Source organism: Rhinichthys klamathensis, unplaced genomic scaffold (assembly GCF_029890125.1).
Source record: "Rhinichthys klamathensis goyatoka isolate OS25496 unplaced genomic scaffold, OSU_Roscu_1.1 h1tg000040l_1, whole genome shotgun sequence".
In the NCBI taxonomy this organism is placed as follows: domain Eukaryota; kingdom Metazoa; phylum Chordata; class Actinopteri; order Cypriniformes; family Leuciscidae; genus Rhinichthys; species Rhinichthys klamathensis.
Genome location: NW_026606587.1, coordinates 3,949,814 through 3,963,983, shown reverse-complemented (window position 1 = coordinate 3,963,983; position 14,170 = coordinate 3,949,814).

The following is a 14,170-nucleotide window of genomic DNA, read 5'->3' as shown; positions in this document are numbered from 1 at the left end:
AGTACATACATCTTCTGTGGAAGTCTCAGGACCAAAAAAGATTCGTCCAATCATTGCATCCGGTCCAAATGCAATGACACGATGTCCTTGACTCTTGCTGCCTGTCGACGTATGTATTTCCATACCTCCTCGCACCCTGCTCACGCAAACATCACACGTCATCAGCGTGTTCAATGAGGTTATCCAGAGTTGAAGGCACAGAGTGCCAGAAACAAACAGCAGGAAACGTTTACAGTTCCTCCTCAACCAAAACAATGAGCTTATGCTGCGTTCACGCCATGTCGTAACTGTAATTAAGAGATGGGAACCAGTGACGTTTTACCCGGAGCTGTTCACTTCCTCGGACTTAGATTTACGCATTCCTATGCCAACACTATCAACACCGAAATGAAAATGCAGCAGTCAGAGGCCTGTTCCATAAAACAATTTAGGCCAGGCTTTTTTCAGTTAGTCTGACTCATTGTCAGTTGATTTGGTTCCATAATGCAAATTTAACACTGCTCAAAAAGATTTTAAAAACAAGTTCATCTGAGCTCAGTAATTAGCCTATATTAGCATACACATGATTTACGATATTACAATAGTCCCTTTACAGTTACTGCTACCATAAAAATACACTTACTTAAAGGTTTAAAATTCTACATAAGGTACATTTAATGTTCAACAACAAATATTTTAGCTAAATGTATATTTTAGTCAGAATTATTGGATTCCGTTTGGCGTGCACTGGCACACGTTCACTGTGAAGTTTAGCAGTATAATGGAAATATTTGCATAACTTTATAATATACCTGTGAAATGTAAGTTATGCACTGAGGAACACAGCATTTTTCAAATGCATTAAACAGCACAAAACATATATAGCTCTGTAAGTTGTTTACATTCATTATTTATAGTAATGTTATGTGCTTTGAATCATAAGGTAATGTAACACCGTCTCTAATGACGCTTTGCAGACTGCTGTGCGTGACCTGTGTGTTCATGTGTTTTGGAGGAGATGTGGCTTTGTAGACGCTCTGAAGGGAGGGTGGGATCTAATGCTTTCAAAGCTAGCTTGCAATTGCTTGCCGCTAGGAAATTGCCTACCCTACCTTTAATGAAATATGTCAAGTTTGGAATGACTGTTGTTCCAAACTTACTGATATGACTTACTTTTTTTTTTTTTTTTTCATACAATGAATGATCAGAAGTGACCAAAGCTGTTTGGTTACCAACATAATATAAAAAAATATCATCTTCTGTAGAAAAACTAAATAAGAAAGTAAGTCATATGGTTTTGGAATGACATGAGTTGTATATGACATCATTTTAATTTTTGGGTGAACTATCCTTTTAAAGTCACCAGGAGATCAAAATGGACAATTCTTTTTACTTTTTCCTTTTCTTTTTTATTGGAATATTGCAGTATTTATTATAAATGATTTATCCATATTATGACATATTAATATACTTTTTTTTTTTCTCATGTGCCCTCGTAATCTTTAATCAAAATAACTTCCCTTTCTCTCTTTAAGTGATTTCTCTTCTCTGATGATGTGTTCACCGGCTCGAGGGTGGGACCTGTCACTCACATGACATCACAGCAATAGCAAACAACAATGATCCAATCAATTTCCAATGGACAAATTTCACTTCTATAAATGTCACAATAAGGAAGAAAAGACTATCACGACTTCTGTATCATGCCGACTTTAAAACACTGTCTTTCATTTATTAATTTATTGCGTATATGAAGTGTAAAATTATATGACAAAAAAAACTTTTTTTTTTATTCTATTAGTATTTTCAACATTTTTAGATATTAAGACCAAACCTTGATAGTTTTTCCAATCATTAATATTAAAAACTATCAAAAATGATTATCAACATTTTTCTAGTATAGCCTTTATAGCAAATATACAATATTTTCTTTTATCTTCTTAAAAGTAGCCACGTTTTATCTAGAATCTAGATGAGAGCTCTGCATACTCTTGAATGAACTCGCACTCCTTTAGTCATTTCGAAGGTGCAGTGAGTTACTATCTTATATTGCATCTTGAACTTTAATATTAACCTTAATCAGAGAAAACAGTTTAATATCTCAACATATATAAACATTATAGAAATGTAGCCCTCTATCAACAACTCGAGAGTCATAATGGAGCTTTGAGGCTTAATGAAATATTGCATATCTTAAAGGTGGTTAATTTGATTTATTTGAGGTGCACTGAAACCTTGGGAATTTGCCTCAGGTGGTTGTTAAAATCTGACAAATCTGAGCTGTTAAAGCCAAACCTACTCTTCTGCCAAATCCCTGGATGAACCAGCTCAGCCTTAGGCATTATTCCAACTTTCCCAGACAACATAATATCAAATGGGACATGTCCTGGCTGAACGAAAGTTGTAGCAATTTTTTTTTCTTTTTTCTGTGTGAGCCAGATATTGTATATGTGTGAATATGCTGCAATGCCATTAAACCTTTCAGCCAATCAGAATCAAGAAATTCATATAAACTTAAAGCGATTGTCCACCCAAAAATTAAAACTCAGTCATAATTTGCACACCCTCAAGACATTCCAATCTATGTATGACTTTCTTAGTTCTTCAGTGGAACATAAAAGAAGATATTTCGAAAAATGTTGGTTACCAAACCAAACCACAAAAAAAAAAAAACACTGAGATATTTCTTAAAATATGTTCTTTTTGAATCAGAAACGTCAGTGGACCAGCGGACTGGAGTTCTGAGACCCTACAGACCTTGACACAACAGCCAGGTTGGTTTTGGCACAGTGTATCTGCCTTTGAGGAATCTGCTCCCCATCTGTGATAGTAAATCAAATGAGAAAATAAATCGGCCGGACCTCAGACACACCTTATGATCTGCCAGTCAATCTGCGTCATCTCAGTCCGAAAAAAAAAAAATGTGTATCTTATGTTGAGAGTATAGAGGCAGCTTCATTTTCCAAGTCTGATGAAATTGCTAAATCTTCTTATGCTTAAATGGTTTCCATCCATATAGATTTTTTAAATTAGATTATTACTACTGCTACTATTTCTAATAATACATTATATGTATTAATTGTTTTATTCAATCAATCTACAATTTGATTTAAATTTTTGTTGTAGGCTAACTTTTAAACTCATTTGAATAGCATTTATTTAAAAAGTTACATTAATTAAGTTACTTGTGGATACTGTTAGTTTATTGATATTCATAGAAAATCATTGACCTGTAATAAAGAAAACATAACCAATTAAATTGAAACCTGTGAATATCCTTATGAAAAAGAAGTACACTTTAGCATATAAAAAGAGTAGGCCTACTTATTACGGAAATAGTACAATTTAAAAGAATATACTTAATTGCAAATAGATATGGCATTAGGTGTCCGAAAACATTTAAATCAGTTTGTTAAGTTAACATGTTTTATTAGTTTAAATTTATATTAAATGCAATTAGCTGAACCTACTGTGCTTTTTGACCCACTTAAGTTGGACTTAAGTACATCTTTATATGCAATTTTTTAATTCTAATATCTTCTAATATAATTTGGTTAAATTGTGTACTGCCAAAAAGCATTCATGGTCAATTTAATGTAGGCCTAATTTCCAATTAAACATTTGTAATAATGAAGTTGCAAATTAGCACATTTGAAATGTATTTACTGTAAATGCAATATCAAATAAAACTACAGTTAAACATTATAATAAAGTATTTTACATGATGCTTTAGTCAACATCGTGTATCTCTTTAAAGCTCAACAAAACGTTATAAAAAAATATGATTTAAAGTCCCCCTGTGGTGAAACTCAAGTTTTCAATATTGTTTATGTCTATGTGGTGTTTTTAATATGCTTTAAGACAAACCATGCAAATTCATCTCAACAACACTGTTAAGCATTTTCTCCTTAAAACTGCAGTGAACCAAAGACAGTCTCAAAAACGCAGTTTTAAATCGCTGGTGTTTCTGACGTCACAAACTTCCTTGTAACCAATCACGTCAGCGTGTGATCGTCAAGGAGTGGATCTCTGAGCTGGCGTGAGTGAGTGGAGGCGGGGCTAATTTGCAAATTCATAGAACTGTGTTGAGATGAGGGTGTACATTCAAGTTACATTTAAGCTATTTTAAGGCATGAAGAAATTTTTTTCAAGGGGAAAAAAACGTTTAAGTAACATGTAATTTTGGTGTTCAAAGATGAGTTTTAAGGGATACAATTATTGAGTAGGCCTACAGGGGGACTTTAAAATGTATTTTAAGGTAAAACTTTTAATTAGACATTATATCCCTTAAAAAAAGTAGTCTATAGCCTATAAGAAACAGTCATGAAAGTGGGCTACTCTTTTTAAAGGAGAACTCCGGTCAATTTTAACATTGAGCTCATTTTTTTGTACATTTGGAGTGCTGTCAGTACAGACAAAAACGACAAAAATCGGTGTTGCCTACACCGTGTTATCCTCTTTAAAATTCGCACCCTGTTGACTTCAATGGGGCAAGTTCTAAACCTGCTTTTAGCCTCTTAACATCCTTAATGTGTCATTACAAGTGCACAGCCATGTGAGTGGTGTTATTAAGTAATATAATATAGTAATATAACTAACGATCGCGCGCGCGAACTCGACAATCGACTACTGTGGACTTCGAACGAAACCAGGAAGTAAATACAGGTATGTGAGCTGGCTGAATAAACATCATTTTTATTAATATCTTTCACATCTATTGCAGTCAGATTGACTGTGGTCACTCTTAATAACACCACTCACATGGCTGTGCACTTGTAATGACAAATCAAGGATGTTAAGAGGCTAAAAGCAGGTTTAGAACTTCCCCCATTGAAGTCAACAGGGTGCGAATTTTAAAAAGAGGATAACACGGTGTAGGCAACACTGATTTTTGTCGTTTTTGTCTGTACTGACAGCACTCCAAATGTACAAAAAAAATGAGCTCAATGTTAAAATTGACCGGAGTTCTCCTTTAAGCTCACTTCAGTGGCCTTTCATTTCAGTAACATATCTGCAAGCACATTTAAAAAAAGATGGGTATTAGTACAAAATATTGTATTAAATTATTCATCTTACTTTATAAGCTATTTGAACAGAATGTGCGAGACTTCTGAATCACCGCATTAGGTAAATAACTAGAAGAATAACAAAAGTTTGCTACCAGCAATATCAAACAGCATAACGGACTGTTTTTGTATAGCTACAGCTAAAGTAATTGGAAGTGACAGGCTGATGGGAAGCCTTGCACATTTAACGTTAAAAAATAATGTGGAAATGCCTAAATCCCCGAAATCCGTCGGTGAAAGGCCACTTCCTTTTTTATACAATCTAATGAGCAAACTAAAAGATATTCACAGCATTGTGTTTGACAATGTTATAGAGTTGACGTGGGCTATATTTAAGACCTCTAGAGGGAGCTGTGAGTCTGATTTAGGCTGGTCAAGTGCGTAGTGTTTGAAAAAATGCAAAACCACATTTGTCTGGCTGAAAAATGTTTTGAAATAACATTAAAGACACTCATCTTAAGTTTCTTTCTAGTCAAATTGTGCTGATTTGCATAAGTGCACGCAGAATATTTCATGGCTGTTTGTCATTCATTCTGTGCTTGTTCTTGAGCAATTTGGGAAACAAATCAGTGTCAATCCGAAATATTAGGCATACCAGAAGGATGTTTAAAACTAGGAGCTTAAGAAGTGGTCAACAACAGAGTCTCCTAATGGAGAGCCATGAATGGAAAGCCAAACACTGTTTCCCCTTGTGAAAAGGCAACTGACTAGCAGAACAGGAATGCTCTCCAGGAAACCTCAATGTGGGAAACACAAGTGGTTATAAAAAAAAAGAAAAAAAAAAGGACTTTGATGTTCACAGACATCTGTGATGAAGGCTGACCTTGGCAAGAGTGACAAAAAGAAAAGTGTGGGAAAGAAAGAGAATTCATTGCAGAACTAGGTTGGTTGGAACAATTCTCATTTTTTTCATTCTTGTCTTTGGTGCAAGAAATATATTGGCTAATATAAGCCAGCAATGCAAACTTACGTTGTAATAAAATTTATTTGTTAATTTATTTGTGGCAAAAGAGTGTTTTGCATTAATGCCAATCATACTCATGTGGAGATAAGAATGAATGATTTTTATTTTATTCTGCATGTGTAAACAAATGCCACTTACACTGAATACAGCTTAAAAATATTTATATTATATTTTCAAAATATAAATGGTTTTCATTAATTTTGACTAACATTATTAAATGATAACTAAATTATACAAAATTCATTCTAAATTTTAAAATTTAAATTACACTACCTTTCAAACGTAGCCTAATGTTTCTTATTATTATAAATATTGAAAACAGTTGTGCTGGTTTTTTGGTTGTTTTTTTTAAACCGTGATTGCCTACTTTTTTTCTCAGGATTCTTTTTTCCTCCAATGACTTTTGTAATATTATTATAGTCTATACTGTCACGTTTTATCAACAACAACAAAAAAAAAGTATGAGAAGGGGGGTATGAGATGGGAAGACAAAACAAAAGCTGCTGTATCTCATTTCAAAGGCTGTCCTGTCCTCCGGAGGTCGCGTTTGTCGGTCGCATGAGTCATAAAGAATGATTAGGCCTATTAGTAGGGAGGTTAAGTGACTTTTGACTTCAAGTCATGATGCAAAGGTCCCCTTTGGTATGGAAGTACCTTAGGGCCATAGAAATAAATTTATCCTAAGACACAAGTGAGATCACATTTTGTATCTTATATACACACATTTTTTAAAAATGGCCGCCGACCATACTTGAGAGGCCCATATCTTTGCTTCTGTCATAGCTATAATGACAAATTTGGTATCAACGGGTAAATTTTTGTGGTCAAGGAGTCCAATAAAATAGGTTCCAAGACTAAAAAACAATAATGTTGTCCTTAACATGACAATTGGAGGTGAAGTATGCAATTTTTTATTAAAAAACGCATGCCAAACACACAGTCCATTCACAACTTAATAATTTCTTCGTTTAGGTCTGCTTCGCATGCGCCCTTTACAGCACTGGCTGAAGACGTGGGTCCTGCGTCGAGCATGGGCATCCGGTCGTTTACGTCTCAAGGTAACTCAGAACTGTGTCACAGCTCTGGAGCCCTGGAAGGCGGTCGACTGGTATCAGACAGGTGTAAACCTGGGAGTAATCTCTAAACTGATAGTGGTTTCGACAGACGCCTCCAATTCGGGCTGGGGCGCCCTCTATGAGGGCAGACCGACTTTTGGCCTGTGGTCAAGCCAATAAAAGAGCTTGCACATAAACTGTCTAGAGATGAAGGCGGTCGAGAACGCCTTGCGGTTCTTCCTTCCCCTTCTAAAGGGCCACCATGTCCTTGTCCGCACGGACAACATGTCGGTGGTTTCCTACATAAATCGCCAGGGCAGTCTGAGATCACGGAACCTTCATGCACTGGCAGAACGCATCCTTGTATGGGTTCAGCACCCATCACTGGCCCAGCCCATCACTGGCCCAGCCCATCACTGGCGGCTGGGCTGCCCATCACTGGCCCAGCCGCCCTCTCTATGCTTTCCCTCTGATCATGCTGTTACCACAGGTAATCAAGCCTATAAGGGAGAACGGTTCCTGTGTACTTCTAGTAGCTCCGTTCTGGCCGAACCAAGTTTGGTTTCTGGAGCTGATGCAGCTTCAGAGCTTGCCTCCGTGGCCTGTCCCATTGAGGAGAGATCTCCTCTCACAGGCCGGGGGTACGATTTGGCACCCACGACCCGAGCTTTGTGCTCTGCATGTGTGGGCCATCAACGGGTACCCATCAGTCTCCCCGACGGAGTGTTAAACACGATTACGCAAGCTAGAGCGCCCTCTACTAGATGGCTTTATGGTTCCAAGTGGTCAGTGTTCTCAGGTTGGTGCTCAGCTCGCAACCTGGATCCACAAGATTGTGGGGTGTCGGAGGTTCTCTCCTTCCTACAGGAGCTCTTGGATAAGGGTAGATCCCCATCCATGCTCAAGGTATATGTGGCGGCTATTGCTGCGTTTGTCAAACATTCGCATGGCCAGTCACTGGGTAGGAACGACCTTGTAGTCCGCTTCCTCAGGGGAGCTAGAAGGATGAACCCTCCTCGCCCCCCCTCGGACCTTTCCTTGGTCCTGGAGGCCATGAAGGGTGCCCCTTTCGAACCTCTACAGTCTGTGGACCTTAAGTATCTCTCATTGAAAACCGCCTTTCTGGTGGCTATCGCCTCAGTCAAGCTGGTGGGTGACTTACACGCACTTTCTGTTAGTGCGTCGTGCCTTGAGTTTGGGCCTAATGACTCCAAGGTCATCCTCAAACCAAGACATGATTATGTCCCCAAAGTACTTGCCACTCCTTTCAGAGCACAAGTCTCTGTGGATCTGACAGCGAGTCTGACATTCTCTCGTCACAGGCGATTTTTGAGATTCACCTTCGAGGGCCAGGCATATCAATACACAGTCCTACCGTTCGGCCTGTCCCTGGCATCCTGTATATTATGATGTACATGGACGCGGCTCTCGCGCCCCTGAAACTTCAGGGAATGCCAGCTTTGAACTATTTGGACGATTGGCTGATTCTAGCTCGATCTCATTCAGAGCTCATAGAACACAGGACCATATTACTCGAACACCTCGAGAATCTTGGTCTCACAGTCAATTGGGCGAAGAGCCAGGAAATATCCTTTCTGGGCACAGAGCTGAACTCGCTGTCAATGACAGCGCGACTATCGCCAGAGCGCATACTGAACATTGCGGCACTATGGTCCCGCTCAAGAGATTTCAGAAGATGCTGGGCCTCATGGCCTCATCATCATCAGTACTCCAGCTGGGTCTGCTTCGCATGCGCCCACTGCAGTGGTGGCTGAAAGCATGAGTGCCGTCTCAAGCTTGGGCCTCCGATCTGTTTCGCCTCAGGGTCAATCAGAAATGCGTCGCAGCTCTGAAACCTTGGAAGGCGACCGACTGGTACTGGTACCACCGCCTCTTCAATCTGACATTCTCTCTTCGGATCTGACAGCGAGTCTGACGTGAATCTCCTTTGCCTGGTTAGGGCCCTTGGAACGTTCGGCTGCTTTCAGACGGTCAGGACAGCTATTTGTTTCGTTTGGTGGCCGATCTAAAGGTCTAGCTGCCTCGAAACATAGCCTTTCCAGGTGGAAAGTGGACGCTATCTCACTGGCTTATACATCTAAGAGCCTTCGTTGCCCTCTGGGCGTCAGAGCTCATTCCACTAGAGGCATGCCTCTTCATGGGCCTGGTCCAGTGGGATTTCCCTTCACGATATCTGTATGGCGGCAGGCTGGGCCTCTCTGTCTACATTTATAGGGTTCTATAACCTGGAAGTTCCCGCGCTCCAAGCTAGACTGTTGTCAGTTTAGTTTATCCGCTCAGTTCTGCCGGACTCGGTTCCGCGGACTGCAAAGTTTTCAGTTCAGGCAGGCTATTGCCTCCCCTGACTGTTATACCGTGTTAAGCACCCTCTATGCATTTAAGGTAACCACGTTTACCTTATATCATTCTTATTAAGCCCATTCCCAATGTCGGCTTTTTATATCCCCATATCATATGAACTCAGGGCGCTCGCCCTTGGGTCAGTGTTGTGGTAGATTTAGCACGCACGGCGTTTTAAATTGGATTCCCGTAGCGTAAGCTAGCTTACGCAACACGAGAGTACTCTCGTAAGAGAACGTCACGGTTACTAACGTAACCTCGGTTCTCTCTAGAAGAGGGAATGAGTGTTGCGTAACCCTGCCGTGCTTGTGCTACCATCTGGTTTCGCTTCAGTCGATGAAAACCAAGGAGCATCTTATCGAGCTCTGGCTTATATAGGCATAAGCCACGCCCATTCGCCCACTCATTGGTGCTTACGTCACGAGCAGTGCCTCGATAGGTTGCAGCAGTTGCCGCATAGCATCCAATAGGCGCGCGAGCTGCCTCGCCTAGGTCTGCTAGCTGCAGCAAGTGTGTTTTAAATTAATACAAATTATAAGGATAATTTTTGGCTTCAGTATTCTCGAGAAAAGAGGTTTTCCCTCTAAGGTTTTTTTTTCCATAGTCAACTAGCTAGCTATTTATTAGTTATCTAACATTAAAAAAAAATATATATTTAATGAGAAAGTCATACGAACCTCAAAGTGTTAACCTGTCACCTCTGACCTTCAACAGCTGTTACAGCTCCTGGTGCAGATGGGATGTGTTGTTGCAGGAACTGATATGCTATAGGCTACTCCTGACTGGTCGAAATCTCATGCTACTTAGGACAAATGTAATGTACAGAAGTAGCTGCACTGCTTAAATACAAAATTAAAGTTTTTGAACGAAAAGATAAGTAAAGTCACTCTGATGACAATTTTTATGTGAAATGTGCATATTTACCCCCAATTGTCATGGTATGGGGAAAATTATTATTTTTTTAAACTTGAAACCAATTTTATTGGATTCCTTGACCCCAAGAATGTACACTTTGACACCAAATTTGTCATTATAGCGATAACAGAAGCAAAGATATGGGCTCTAGAGTATTTTCGGCGCATTGGCGGCCATTTTTGAAAAAACATGTTTATTTCTGATACAAAGTGTGATCTCACTTGTGTCTTAGGATAAATTTATTTGTATGACCCTAAGGTACTTCCATACCAAAGGAGACCTTTGCATCATGACTTGAAGTCAAAGGCCTATTTTTTGGGCTTAACCTCCCTACTATATTTCAGAAAAGTAACCATAAACCAAAATTGTTAAATTGTTGTAATTTGTTTCTGAGTTTGGAATGTAGGCCTAGTGGTCAGTTAACTGAAATGAAGCAGCCTCAATGATGCACGCATGTGGCCAACAAATGCGACCTCCGCAGGACGCAGCCTTCGCAATGAGACACAGGTATGTCAATGCTTTTCGCATTCTCTCGCAAATCTTTTGCGTTCCTCCGAGAAACTTTGCGTTCCCTTGCAAAAATGTTTGCATTCCCCCGTTCGCCTGCAAAACTTTCGAGTTCTTTGTGACCGAACCTTTTGCGAGAGAATGCAATATGTTTTTGTGATTGTGTAAATGTCAAGTGTAGTTTCATTTTCATTGACTTTTAGTTTGTCATTGTTTTCCTGTTCCCTTTTCCTGTTCCGATCACCTAATTCTGCATCCAAATTAGTAAATCCATCCCAAATAGTAATTGTGTCCCAAATCAGCATATGTTGGTAATGAACATTCCAAAGGAAAAAGTGGTTTGAGTGATCAATAATCAGTGTCTAACCTGACGAAAAGGTATTTTTATTCAGTCCCAGACAGCAACATAGTGTCTGCCCAGATCCGGCCCACATCTGGTAGGCCTACACGTGGAATCCACACGTGTGGATTATCCACATCATATTTCATCTGTATATTCTGCAACAAATCTCGTAATTACAGTAATTTCAACATGGTGTGAATGCACCTCTATGCTGTGTTCATGCCATGTCGTAATTACTGCAATTTCGAGATCACAATAAATGACGTTCTACTCTGAGCTGGAATTATGTGTTTTAATGGCAACAGTGGTCAGGTGGTACAAGTAAGAGCTCTCAGAAAATTCCCAGTTTGCAAGTTGTAATTACGACATGAACGCTTTTAACAAGTTGAAATCTGTTCAGTCAATAATTACAGTAATTATGACATGGCGTGAATGCACCTTTAAATTAAAGTGAATGTGGAGGATTTTAACTGTGACAAGATGATTGACATGGTAGTTTAAATGGTGACAGGATGCACGTAACTAAGTATAAGTCAAGTCAAGTCACATTTATTTATACAACGTTTTTTACAATACAGATTGTTTCAAAGCAGCTTTACTGATAACAGGAGATAACAGGAAAATAATACCAAAAAGTTTGTTTCCAGAAGAAAATAGCGTCACAGTCCAGCTTAAGTAAGTTCAGTGATGTTTAATTTTTGTTTTTAAAAAAAGTTATTAATTTAGTTCATTTATATATATATATGGCCACTCTGGAGTAAACCGGGATGTCATCGTCCAGCTCAGTTCAGTTCTTGTATAATAGTGTCAATGCAAGCAGATCAATATTATTGTTGAATATTAAATTAACCCCTTAGCTGTCACCCCCCCTTTTGAGAATGGGGGTTAAAATGCACTATTCAAACTTAAATGGTTGTAATTCAAGAATGCTTTGGAATATATACCCAAGTTTGGTCTTGTTTTAAAGAAAACACTCAGCAGATTATTGCTGACGTTAGAACACTTCAAAAAATTAAAGTATGAAAAAGTTATGGAAGTTTAAATTTACAGTAAATCAAATATACTGTACTATATATTTTTTATTTTATATAATATATATTTTACAAAATATTTTTTAGTCTAAAATTACTATAAAATCAAAGCCATAAATCTAACCAAGTTATGTTCCAAATTTGAAGTTGATATCACAAAATTTGAAGTTCCCATGAGATTTTGTTTAGGCGTAGTACCAAAAATAGCCACCGGGTGCCATTGAATTCCATTGAATTTAGTTGTATACATTCTGCCTTAACAAATTAATACATTTCTGTCCAAATATCAATTCTGTCACAAAATTTGGAACCTTGAGACACAGACCTTTCTGACAATATGTGTTTTGTCAAGATTAGAAAAGGTTTTGATCATAAATTATGAAATATAATGATGCCTAAAAGGGGAGGAGCCTGATAAAATAATTTAGAGTACCGTTTCTATGGTAACGCAACGTTCAATTATAAAACGGTTTTCACAGGATGAATTCTGAGTTTATAAGCTTTCAAATGATACCTAATTTATGATAACTGTGATATAATAAAAAAGGCGATAAAAAAGATAATATTATATTTTTGAGGATAATATATATATATATTATCATTTTTAGAGGATAATATTATATTATAATTTTTTATTGAAAAATACTAGATTATATGTTTTATTATGAACTTTTAGCATAAAAACAGAAGTTTCAATCATTAAAAGTGGGTGCATCGACTTTTTGTTACAAAGGTCAGACCTCCTATTATGATGCAGATTTTTTGAGGTGCACTCTTGTCATAAATTCATCAATTACTCTTCCTACATAATTTGTAACACAAAACAGGGGTAGAATATCTATTTAGAAGTCTTTGACCTTTCCAACGATATATAATTTGTCATAATTAGATTAGGATTTAATAGAAATATAGTGAGGTAAAGTTAGGCGTCCCGGTAGCGGGACGGTGACAGTTAAGGGGTTAAATGTTAAATTTAATGTCCCCATAACAAACGCTTGCCTGCTATTCTGATACACACACAAAAGTATGAAATAGTACAGTTGAAAAAAATTTTTAGGGCATAGGACGTAGGTTTTTTTTTTTTTTCAACTAAAATTTTTACATTTGTATGCATTTTGGCCGTTTATTTACACGACAACAGCATTTTGGGGGCCTGAAAATGCAAACTTTTGAAAATGTATTTCAAAGTGCAAGTTTGTAAAAACAATACCGTTATTGTCTCGGTGTAAACTACAAAAACGTAAATTCGAGAAAACGGTGCCATCATGCGCATGCATATTACGTGTACCAGTCTAAGAGCGTGGTGTTTCTTTACAAAGCGGCATCGCCAACTACTGGCCTGGCATGAATAATACAGCATTTTTATTCGTTTTCGCGGATCCGTGTGAACGGGGATCGTTTTGACGATGGTCCCTCTGTACGTAAAAAAACGCAAAGAAAAAACATTTCCGTTTTTAGTACATCGTTGTCGTGTAAATGTTACCAGAGCTGTGCTACTGTTTCTTATTCAGTTATTGTGTGTATTTAAGCCCTCAGTTCTTTCTGTTCATTCTTCGCTGTCATCTTTACTTAAGTGCAGTGCATGTTAACTTACTCCAGCTCCTGAATGTTTCTATTTATTTGGATCTTTCTGTGGAAAGTGTGTTGGACTACTGCATTACACTGTGAATATACCCACTCAGCATCTTTAGAGCAGACCTTCAAATCTCATGCACAAGAAGCTATGTCCTGTTTTTCTGCTTAACAAAAGCTCTTCCTTTTTCGCTTGGATGACTGGCTTGTTGTAATCATTAGCAGACGTCCGAAAATCTCTCCCACATTTCCTTGTTTTTGATTTCGAGAGAAGCCTTTGAGTGTTTAATGCTAAGCCAAACAGTGACACACACTCCAGACAGAAACAAAATGCAAATGAAAACGCCCAAGTGGGTCGACCGGAAACATCCATGTCT